The sequence below is a fragment of the Ascidiella aspersa genome, chromosome 4, assembly GCF_963924565.1.
Source record: "Ascidiella aspersa chromosome 4, kaAscAspe10.2, whole genome shotgun sequence".
Lineage (NCBI taxonomy): Eukaryota > Metazoa > Chordata > Ascidiacea > Phlebobranchia > Ascidiidae > Ascidiella > Ascidiella aspersa.
Genome location: NC_139450.1, coordinates 2,725,391 through 2,737,530, shown reverse-complemented (window position 1 = coordinate 2,737,530; position 12,140 = coordinate 2,725,391). Strand labels below are relative to the sequence as shown.

General features: G+C 35.7%; 1 pseudogene; it reads right to left on the bottom strand.

Annotated features, from left to right (window-relative positions):
- Positions 1-846: 846 nt before the first annotated feature.
- LOC146146643 (uncharacterized) lies at positions 847-12,140 on the bottom strand (annotated as a pseudogene).

Here is a 12,140-nt window from a genome sequence, read left to right as displayed (position 1 = left end):
AAACAACTAGCCTGCAGTGAGGTTCGAACTCACTACCTCGGTCATACCGGGACCGTCGCTCCACTTACTGAGCTACAAAGGCTCAGAGGGGAGCGAGTCGAGAAACAACAATGGCACTATTGCCTGCTGCATCCTGTTCGTAAAACTAGTCTGTGTAGTGAGATTCGAACTCACGACCTTGGCAATATTTGGTCCGTCGCTCTACCAACTGAGCTAAAAATGCTCAGCACTTCTAAAATCAACCATGATACGGTTGTTTCTCGACAGTAAAAGTTTTTTCATCTTGCTGTATACAAGTGTGTCATTTAATTGTATGTGTTAGCGGGTGTAATTTATTATCATTTATGCTGGTGTTTTTAAATATCAGTGGGTGTTTATATGAAGAAGTGTAGCGAAATACTGTATGCGAGATATAAGCCCTGGAAGTTCTTGTTGTTTTTAAAACATGCGCCAGCAGCCGATATCAGTTGTCACTTGGGTCTGTGTGTCAGTTAAACATGTCAATGCGCGTGTTATAAAAATAACAGTGGCGGAAAATTTATCAGTTGGTAATATTGTTTAGAAAGATAATAAACAAAACGACATTCGTTGTACTAACAGCAGTTGTATTTTGTTTAATAATTAATCTTTTTCAATTTAAAAAATGCGAAACAAGCATGGTGTTGATAGCTAAAGAATAAAACTATATTTTCCCAGTTTCTGTTCTTTCCGAATCGGAACCAACGCGCACACACGGGGAATCCCCAACTTGCAAACCGCACCTTTCGATTTAATTCGCTTTCGAAAACCTTTCTGCACGAAACGCTTCCCGGTGAAGTTTCACGGAAATTTTTTTGTTGCGAAATTTCAGAAGTAGAAGACCTTTATCTCTCGGCTCCCGAACTCGGACAGAATGAGCTGGTTGCCTTGGAAGGGAACGCAGATGTACGCTGGCATCTTAATGCCGTTCTCAGCCGTCAAAAGATGCTTAACGAAGTTGCCGCTGTGATCGAACACCGACACCCTAAAATTCAACAGAAAAAGTCGGTCAAAAAAGTAAAAAAAAAAAAAAAAGATTTGAAAAAAAAAGTGGAATTAGAACAAAAAATAATCCTTGAACAAATGATTTTTAAACTTTGAGGCTAATTTTCAGAGACTGAAACCCTGATATACAACAAAAAATCGGTCAATACTTCAAAAATCATGGGCATTTTTAGTCGGTGAAGAATGAGTCTATGAATCCCAATCAAAATTTCAAAAAAAACTTATAGTGTTTCTTTTTAAATTGGTAGATATACCATCGGCGCAAGGCAAATATAACTGATAAAAAGGTCAGGAATGCGTTAAAAAATCTTAATCAAAAGCGTTTAGAATAAAGAATTAATCCTTGAACAAATGGTTATCGAACTTGGAGGTTATTTTTTTAGAGAAAAGATTACTTTTAAAATTATTGCGTAGGAATAAAAAAGAATTTACAAAAAATGATATTTGTTGTGTTTCAGAAGTATAATTAATATATTTGCGGAAAAAATATGCTGACAGTATTTTTTACCACTTGATGTGTTTGGAACCACATTTAATACTTTCAGTAATCTCTGTAACCCAAATTGGTATTTATATTAAGCATTAACAACAGGAAAACAATACATTTATTTCTAATGCATTCCAACATATTTTCATAATTTGCTTATTATTTGATTTTTAACCTTTTATTTCACTGTGAGGTCAGATAAACAGTTGCATTGTTACGTCATAGTTGAACCCACCTATTATTCCACCAATCAGCGACAAGAATGTTGTCCTGTCCGTCGCAGGTCAAGCCGTACGGAAGGTCAAGGTCACAATCAAGTTTCCCTTTTTGACCGAATTCGAACTTGTAACGGCCGTGGCGGTCGAACAACTAAACAACAAGGTTTTCTTTGCCAAAAACTAACCTAACATTTATTGGTTATTCAAACAACTTACAAACTTATTAGTTAGTCAGAAAACTAATCAACAAACTTATTGGTTTTTAAACAGCACATCAACAAATTTATTGATTAGTCAAACAACTAAACTACAAACTTATTGGTTTTTAAACGACTAATTACCAAACTTAGTGGTTAGTCAAACAACTGAGCAACAAACTGGTTGTTTTTTAAACAACTAAATAACAAACTAGTTGTTTTTATCTAAACAACTAATCAACAAATTATTGGTTAGTCAAACAACTGAGCAATAGGTTTTTTTGCAGTAAAAAACTAAACAATATTTTTTGTATATAAAGTTATTGGTCGCTAAACAACTAAACATAAAGTAAATGACCATTAAACAATTAATTAATAAGTTACTGGAGCTTAACGAATCTAATCGGTTAACCAGTGATCTATATGCACTTAAACAACAAGGTTTTTGATCGTCAAAAAACATAACAATAAATTAGGTAGAAATTAGACCATGGCCGGTAACCATTTTTCGTCAGATTCCACAGTCAAACGCACAAAGGACCGGTGGGTCGTAAAAAATATACCTTTATAAAGTATAAATCGCATAAAGTTCATTTAACACCATAGTCAAATAACTCCTTTGTGAGTTGCAAAGTCCGCACTTTTTATATTTACACGTCTGGTATATATATAGTTATACAGAGAGGAATCAGGTGGCACTGTATTAAGACAAATTGTATTGAATTCTTGACAAGCTTTCGCACATCAGTGTTTATATGATCGAATTATGTATGTATATATAAGTTGACGTTTTATGCAAATGCTGGTGTGCAACCTGAATGGTGCTTTTCCAATCCGCTACAGCGATATCGCCGTTGGATAGAATCGTGACGCCGGTCGGACACTTGAGGTCGTCCTTGTCGCCAAACTTGTGGAACCAGTTTCCATCCAAGGACATAATCACGGCGCAATTCCGATCTGAGTCCGTAACTGCTGCCAGCCCTAAAAATATTCCGCGTTTTACTTTAAAAAATGATTTAATGCAGAGGATTTCAACCAGCGGGAAATTTCCCGACAAGGGCGGAAATTTGAGTTTACAAGGGTGGGTTTAATATTTATGTATTTATTTCATTTGAAACCGACATAATTGCGTGAGTTGTTAACCGTGAGTGTTTGTAATTTTAAAAAGAATTACCGAGTTTGGCATAGGGCTTGAGTCAGACTCTGAGTCACGAGTTTGACTCCGACTCTACAGACTGTACTTCGCCCATTTAAATAACCAAAACGAGGTAGGTATTCAAAAATAAGGTAGATTTCAAAAGTGTCCCTAGCGGTTTGATAAACTGTGGGAAAAATATATTTGTCGTGAGGTTTTTGAAATGATAATAACAAAAAAACATCAAAAAAAAACAACAGGGGGCTCACACCCCAGGACTTTGTTAGAAACAGTTTCACAGCCTTTCCTAAATAAAAAAAATCTTTAAAGCGTTACAGGTTTTTTTCTGCCAAAATAAAATCTTGTACTGTATAGATATGAAGGTCTTAAAAGTTGTTAAAGTAATTTTAACATTACCTTTACTAAACTGTTACGAAAGTCAAACTGCAGGGAGATATTCCTGTCAATATAATGAACACACTTTACATTGAAGAGATGAGTAGGCCTCAAAATGAGAAATTTTGGCGTTACTGGAACTAAATCGCTTTACTGTCTGCGCCAATTGATAAATTTCCGGCAAGGGCCATTAATCTTACAATTTGCCGCTAATGAACACTAAAAGTGCGGTTGTAGCCAAAAAATGTCATTTCTTGATGAATGAGACACAACATTTAAACTGCAACAATGAAAACATAAGTTTAGCTGTACAGTACACTGCTAACAAAACAAAAAACGTTTGGGCATTTCTTAATCTGAAACAGAATTAAACTGCAAATAGAAAAGCCTATCATTTTAAATCAACCCTCCTTACCCAAACGTTTTCAAAGGCGTTTGATAGTTTAGAAATTTCTTCCATTTAAACACTACTGAATTCAAACTGCCAAAAAAGAAACCTTGTCAACACAAATGTACGTAGGTTATGCAAAAGCATGTTTGCTTTACCTGAATGAGGCACTTTGTGATTAAAACTGTAAAAAAAATGTTTAACTTACACAAGGAAAGGTTCAAAATAATAGGAAGACACTATTTAACCGGATCGCTCGGTTAAATAGTCACTTCCTATTATTTTTTTACGCTTGTACCATTAAGTGATTCTTTATTGATTTTGGTTAGTGTTGAGGGTTAGGGTTTTGGTGGTGGTAGAATTAGATTTAATTTTCCGAGTTCATAATTTCAATGATTTTTTTGGAATTCGATTAAAATTACTTTGTTAGCCGGGTAAATAGCCTCAAGAGGTGCATATAGGTTATTTGACCAAATCGCTCTTTTACGCTTGTACCAACGTTATCATTTATTGATATGGTTTAGCGATTTGGTTTGGGTGGTGGTAGTGTTAGATTTAATTCTCCGAACTTTGCTTGTGGTTATAATTTTGCAGTTTGAAATCAATAGCGATTTTTTTTTTAAGTTTTTGACTCAATCGCAATGGGATTTAAACTTGAAATTTGATTCAACATGTTGATTAGTACAATGTTCATATAGTTGCTTATTAAGGCGTTTCAAAACAAAACCTTTTCTTGATAAACCGCCGAAAAAGTCAAGCTGAAAGAATTGAAGGTTCTTTTTGTCACTATACTTTGACGATTATGCGGCTTAAAAGTGTCTTGACATTTCTCCAACTAAACCGCTTAGTTATAAGCGTTAAATCAATAGTTCTCAGTAGAGAAAACCAATCTTGCAAGTCGGACGTCTAATCCTGTTCATTACCGTCTTCGTTCAGATGCAAGTGCTTGCAGAATCGAAACTCCTGCTTCCCGTATTCGTGCATTAATCTTCCCTGGTCAGACCACAGCGTCACTGCGTTACCACTTGCCACAACAAAGTCGCCTTGTTTCGTCATAGCCGCCTGAAACTTCTGTGTAATTTGAAAAATAACATTTTTGGTTTGAATGATCTTACTGAAATCAACAGCGTTTTAACTGTTACTAGAGACCGTTTTTTTTAACGTGTTCAAATTAACTCCAGCCATAAGACCGACATAAGAACATCAACATCAGAATAAAACACAGTTCGGAATAAGACAATATACCTAATAGCGGTAGTACCGTCCTTAAATCGTCCTAAATTCGTCGGAATAAGACCTGGTCAAATCAGGTCTATGTACAATCTTTTACGTAACCGCAAACCCTAACCCTAAGTACATCACTAACTTCCCTTATAATTTAAACCATAACCTATTTTTAACCCCAACCAATACCCACCAATAACCCATAACAGAGCGAGAAATCCGGTGGCAGTAACGGCGCCGTTCAAATTAGGGCGCCCAAATGTCGAAAACTACAAATTTTAGGTCAATGGCCCCCGATTGTCCTACACCTCTCCCCACAGTTTCAGGTGTCATTTTGACCATTTAGGCCTTATTCCGATGAATTTAGGTCTTATTTCAACAGGTTTAGATAATATTATGTCGTGGATATTACCGCGTGTGACTTTATTATGTCATCGGTTGTAATAGTATGGTTTTATAGATTTTTCTCACATCGGGTATCGGCCACGATACGATAATATCGTACATCCCTAACTGACTATTAGTCACAAACCTGCCTGTTGTCGACACCAACGGGCAACTGCAGCGAGCTTAACAACTCGCCGCTTATTACGTCATAGACCCGGATGACCCCGTCCATTGTCGTCGTCACAAACTCGGTGTTGTTGTTGGACGAAATCCCGAGCACCGGGGTACCGACCTGGATTCTTCTCTCGTGCTTGCCAACCGTCCACTTGGTGGCATCAGAGGTCTTTTTGAAAGTACGGATTGGGGTTCTGCAGTTTAAAGTATGATTTCTATGAAATACCTATTGCTGCCAGGCATAATGTATAACTGAGTTGATATGATGTTGCTACCAGACATAGTATATTTAAAATAGGTTCTCCTGGCATATATTTCTTCAACCAACATTTCTTTTTAAATATGTGTGTCCGTCCCTGACGAAGGCTTGCCGTATACTAAGCCGAAGCGTTGGTTGAAGAAATATAGGCCAAAAAAAACTATTTTAAATAAGTATTACTGTGTGTTGCTCATCCAGCAGTTTTATTATAAACAGTCGACGTTTCGACGTCCTATACAAGACGGCTTCATCAGGATAATGGCATATCTTGCAAGACAGAAACGTCGATTATTTATGATAAAAACTGCTGAATGAGCAATATTCGGTTTCTATGGTTAACATTGTCCAAAACTTAAATGGTTTATTCCGATATTCAGTATTTTGACGTAAGGTACTATGATTACCAAATGACGTCATTAGCATGCTCAAATATGCAAATCGAGGTTCTGCACGTTAAAGTATGATTTCTGTGGTTAACATTGTCCGGAGCTCGCTATGTTGGGTCATGCATATTCCGGTACCCAATATTTACGATACCAAATTACCTCATCAGCATGCACAAATAAGCAAAATAGACAATTTTATTCGTTCAAAGACATTTTTTAGGTTATTAGGCCAAAGAAGCACTGTTGTAGTTATAAAAGATTACCCTTATAAAGATGTTTCGTTGTGATATTTGTTTTGCTTATACACCTAGTTGTTAATAAATTCCGCAGTTGTTTTAATAAATAAATTCCCCAGGCCTCTAAATAAATTCCACAGTTGTTTTAATAAATAAATTTCCCAGGCCTCTAAATGAATTGCCAGTTATAATGGGTATAGTGGATATATTATTTTATATTTTTTAGCATAAATCCCTTTACGCCCATTTACGCACACCAGAAGCACTGTTGGAGTTAAGAGATTGATCTTAAAAAAGTGGTCTTTGTGTTAATTGTTTTGCCGAACACCAACTTGCAGGCCTTTAAATTAATTATCAGTAAAAATGGGTCGCTAGGTGAAAAAGGGTTAATGAAAGTGGCTGCTAATTTTTGTCGGTTTGCTAAGAGAGGTTATTGAAGCAGAGCTTACAAAGATTTGGTGGAAAACCTCCTCTCGATCCGTACGTTGCTCTCTGAAGGTGTAACGGGTTCATCTAAAAGTTGAAAAGTTTTAATATTTCTGTTACAAAAGTTGTATGTAAAATTGGGGTCAGAAAAGCAAAGTTGAGTAGAATGCAGATGACAGTTGCGCATAGTTATGAGAAAAATTAGCAAGAATCCAAAAAAGGGGAGAAATTTTAAACACCCTTTCAACAAAGATAATTAACTTCAAAGGACGGGCAATTAATCACAAAAAATGTATAGCATGGCACAAAAGCGGGAGATATAAATACAAAAGTAGATTGTAGTATAATCCTAAGTAAGCTCTAATTTAATCAAAAATTCTGATCATGAAAATAAAAGTTTCTATAATTTGAATTAATTGCGACAAGTTTATGACCTTATAACTGAAACAGTTCAACTTCTAAATCTCTTTACTTTAGGTTGAAATGTCGATAGTATAGAGTAGGCCATATATAATATATTATACCCTGAAGGTACTTAAATTAATCAACTATTGTTTTAATAAATGATATATTTTACATCATGTAAAATCACTAACTGTGTGCCAGAAAGGTCTGAAAAATACTAGAGGTGACATATTTTTAGTTATATACAATTTGTTATCCCTAGATTTGGTAAATATGTTTCAACACGTTGACCACACAAGATGTGCCTTTCAGAAGTTGCAAATTAACCGAAACTAGCCAAAGTAAACAGAAAGCTTTGTATACTCTAGTTTAAAAAACTGTCGATTCCATAGTGTAGGCTATATTGCTCATTAAAAAATCCGCCAAAAATGCTTTTTACACAAACTCACTGGGCTACCCCTACGCATGCCGTAACCGTTTATTAAATTGTCAGGTAAAGATTTCCTCGTTTTTTTCTTGTCACCTTGCGTCACTGATTGCTTTCTTGCTGACGTCAGCACTTCTTCGAGCTCGGAAGGTGATTGGTCGATTGGACGCGAAATGATCGTTTTTCGCGAAACCGTTTTCGCGTTTTCCTGAAATTTCACGTAGATTAATATGGGCTTTTAAGTCGTTGTATACGTTTTGCCGTGTTGCGATGACATAAGTCGATAACTTGACTTAAGTGCAATTAAGTCACGGTTTTCAAATGACTTGACTTGACTTAAGTTCAATTAAGTCACGGTTTTTAAATGACTTGACTTAACTTAAGTGCAATTAAGTTAGGGTTTTTAAATGACTTGACTTAACTTAAGTGCAATTAAGTTAGGGTTTTTAAATGACTTGACTTAACTTAAGTGGAATTAAGTCACGGTTTTCAAATGACTTGACTTGACTTAAGTTCAATTAAGTCACGGTTTTTAAATGACTTGACTTAACTTAAGTGCAATTAAGTTAGGGTTTTTAAATGACTTGACTTGACTTAAGTTCAACTAAGTCACAGTCTTCAAATGGTTTTACTTGACTTGAGTCGTTTTGTGAATATAACTTAACTTGACTTGGACTTAAGTTATTGAGTCAAAGGACTTAAAAAAAGGTTTGATTAAGTGTTTTATTTAGCATTTTGTTATAAAACTCAGGTAATTATCTCAATTACACGTTAACGATCATATATATTGCTACAATGCTACTTGTTTGTTTTAATCGTAGTTGACTAATTGCTCGGCGAGTTTACCAATTTTTATCGTTTTACTTTGATATCAGTGATTTGACTTGGAGATGACTTGCTTTAATGACTTAACTTGGACTTGACTTGGTATATTTTTTCTTAAAACTTGGTATATTTTTTTTTTCTTAAAACTTGGTATATTTTTTCTAAGCTTGACTTGTCCCACATATTCAGTGCTATTTATTCACGGTCCACATATTACTACATTGGTAAACAGGGGAATATGTGTTATTTGCCGGTAACAAATATAAACAGAATTTTCTTTCAAAGAACAGATTCTGCATAAATCCGAATGGTGAAAGCAAACGATTCTGGTTGCACATCAATCATAAAGATTAAACTAAGTACAGAACTTAGATGTCGAATAAATATCAGCTCCAAAATAAAAAACCCGCCACCAACTTCTGCATAAGCTTTGTATAAAACTCATTCATTGCCAAGCGTGAGAAAACTTCTTTGTATGAAATAATTTTGGCATCCAAATTACTTCCTGGTATCCCTGTAACCAATACTATACAACATGGAAAGTTGCGCAGACCCATTTAGCACGGTTAAAATAACTTCCTTTTTACTCTACCTCTTTCAGCACATCTTCTGATGTCACAACATCTGCCATTTGCGAAGGGTTGCTGACCGTAGGGGCCGTTACTGCAAGAAGCATATTCAACCGCTTGCTGGATCTATACAACAAACATTAGAAATCAATTATTAGTTTTATTATTGGGCTCAAAACATCGTTTATAGTTAAAACCAGGGCAGCTAAATCGGTTAAAAATAACCCGAGTCAGACTTCGGCCAAAAAAATAACACCGAGCCCGAGCCATGAGTCCGACTCTGGCCAAATGTGCGATTTCGTCGATGAATGAGTTCGGCTACGACTATACAGGCTCCATTTCACCAGTTTACGTTACAGTAAGGTGCATATTCAGCAATCGCGATCGGTCCCGGTACCAAATGACGTCATACCAATGCTCAAACGAGTATAATAGATACTATTGAATCGTTACACGGATTTCTTAGGTTAATGGTCAGAAATATCTTTAGCATTATGAAATTAGGCTCCATACAGTTGTTAACTTCGATTTTTTGGATCAGTTCACCTATTGGAACACTATATACGGATCTGTTCATAAGTTTAATGGTGAAAATAACGGCCCAAATAGACGTAAAAAGCGACATGCTTTATTGTTCAAACGTTTCGGCAAATGTCATGCCATCATCATCGCTTCATATCACTGATGATGGCATGAGCATTTGCCAAAACGTTTGAACGATAAGGCATGTCGCTTTAAACGTCTATTTGGGCCGTTATTTTCACCATTAAGTTCACCTATTAATGTAGGAATCGCTACTTTGTGTCGCAAATCGTGGCTGAATTCTTGAACTGATTTGGTATCGGAATGCACCCGATACCACCGTAGTATCGGACAAGTACCGATACAAAATCACTTGGTATCGGGTATCGTCTTCGATCTAATATTATCGAACATCCCTATGCAGAAGCAAGGAAACAGTAGGACCAATACAATAGTTGTGCCCTGGTAGTCGGAATTTTGCAACTAGAATTATTGAGGGCAAAAGTTTGCTGGAGGTTGTTTGCTGTTACCTAAGCGAGGTTAAATGACGCTGCGAAATTTTTTAAATTTTCGTAAAATTGTAACATGCTATTAGTTTACAGATCACTGTAGGCTTTAGTGGCGACTTTTTTTAACCTTTATACGTTCCTTAATCGATATTTGTTACTCTTTAGGTTGATCTCGTTTTGCTGATGTAATCAATAACTCATGATAATAAAGTTTCCATGGACAAATTTTTTTTACGCGGAAAGAGTGATGTTTATTAATTACAGTAATATGTTGCCCAAGAAATAAGCTTGTTTTGATTTGATTGCAATACCGCCTTAAGGCAACACAAGTGTATAGTAAAACTGAGAAATAAACTTATTGTTGTTTTCTAAACTCTGTTTTTGCGTACTTTACACTTGTGTTGCAGTTTGCAATAATATGTTTTTATCTGTTTCGCTGTAAGTCATCTTTTTGCCCTTGTTACCATAACTATTCGTGTAGATCCCTAACGTAGCATATACGCCGGGCAAACAGCCGCAAAGACTAGCCCGGATACTTCTAAGCCAGGTCTCTGGAGCGACAGGTTATCTGACAACAGGAACCAGCTGATTGGGGAAATCCTTTAGCATTAGCCCTTGTGTAAGGTCTGATTGCTGTCGCGATTACTACGCTCGTCGCTTGTGTACTGACCCTGACTGGCACAGCCTACTGCTGACATGTTTGCTGATTGCTGTTCACTCAAGGGTTGTAACCTTCTAACTTACAGTAATAAACCTTAATTATTTATCATAAATGTATGCTGTAATATTCTGCCTACAATTCCTAATTAACAATGAACCGGCATGTTTACTTCCATGAACCAAAACTAAGTTTCAAAGTCTAGCTGTATATTAAGAAACAGGGCTGTTTTGGCTATTGTAATCTTACTTTTGTGATTTTAATTGGTAGAAATTGTTTTGCCTGGTGCTGGTTATATACACTGCCGCATATGTAGGCCTACCTGTAAATTAAAAGCTGCAAACACTTTGTTCCATTAAGGTTTCTGACCGTTTTCGCATAACTTGCCTTAACAAAGTGTATGAACATTTGAAATGCAAAACAAGGTGAAGCTGTGCGATTTAAAAGGTCCTATTTTTGTAATAATGTAAAATTTTATACCAAGTCTACGTATTTTAAAGTTTGCAATTGAATCTTAGAGCGAAAACTTGCTGCGGGCTTTTTTGTGTCTGTTTGGTTTTTAGTTTTCCTATATAGTTGTTAACAGGCATTTTTTTTATTGTTTGTATTTGAAGGACACTTACTCCTTATATACGATTCGTTATTTAACTAAATAGTTAAAATAGAACTTTTCGCAGTTTGAAAACGATGTCAAATTGCTGCTGGACAATTTTTTTTTTTTTATTAATAGAAACTTAAGCATTTACATTAAAAACGAACAACACCTGTCACGTCATATTTGTTGACATTGGAAATACCAATCATTTAATGTTATAAAACCCCTTACAATAGGAAAATTGACAAATAAACTCAAAAAGCCGTTTTTCATGTTTTCTGTAGTGGCATGCTTAGCTATTACTTGGCATCACGAAAATGCGAGATTTAATCGCAAATTATACGCAAATTAAACTATGATTGATTGACTAATTAGGTAAATTAACATCATGCCGCCCAAATGGCTGATGGAGGAGGATAATACCAGGTTGAAAATAGGAATGCGTTGCCAATAATTTGTTGTGATATATTTGCCAACATTTAATTACCGGTTGTGATTAAATTTAACCTTAACACTTCGTATCGTCACTTGTAAGAATTTGAACTTTCAGATATATTTAGCTATAAGAGAGTTTTTCATAAGGATTTCTACCTTCAAGGCTTTACGAGACTTACTTGTCATTTCCGCCTCTATTTCTGGAAAGTTTCTCTCCTCGTTTAGAACTGAACTTTTTCGAGAACTTTGGTGAAAGCAT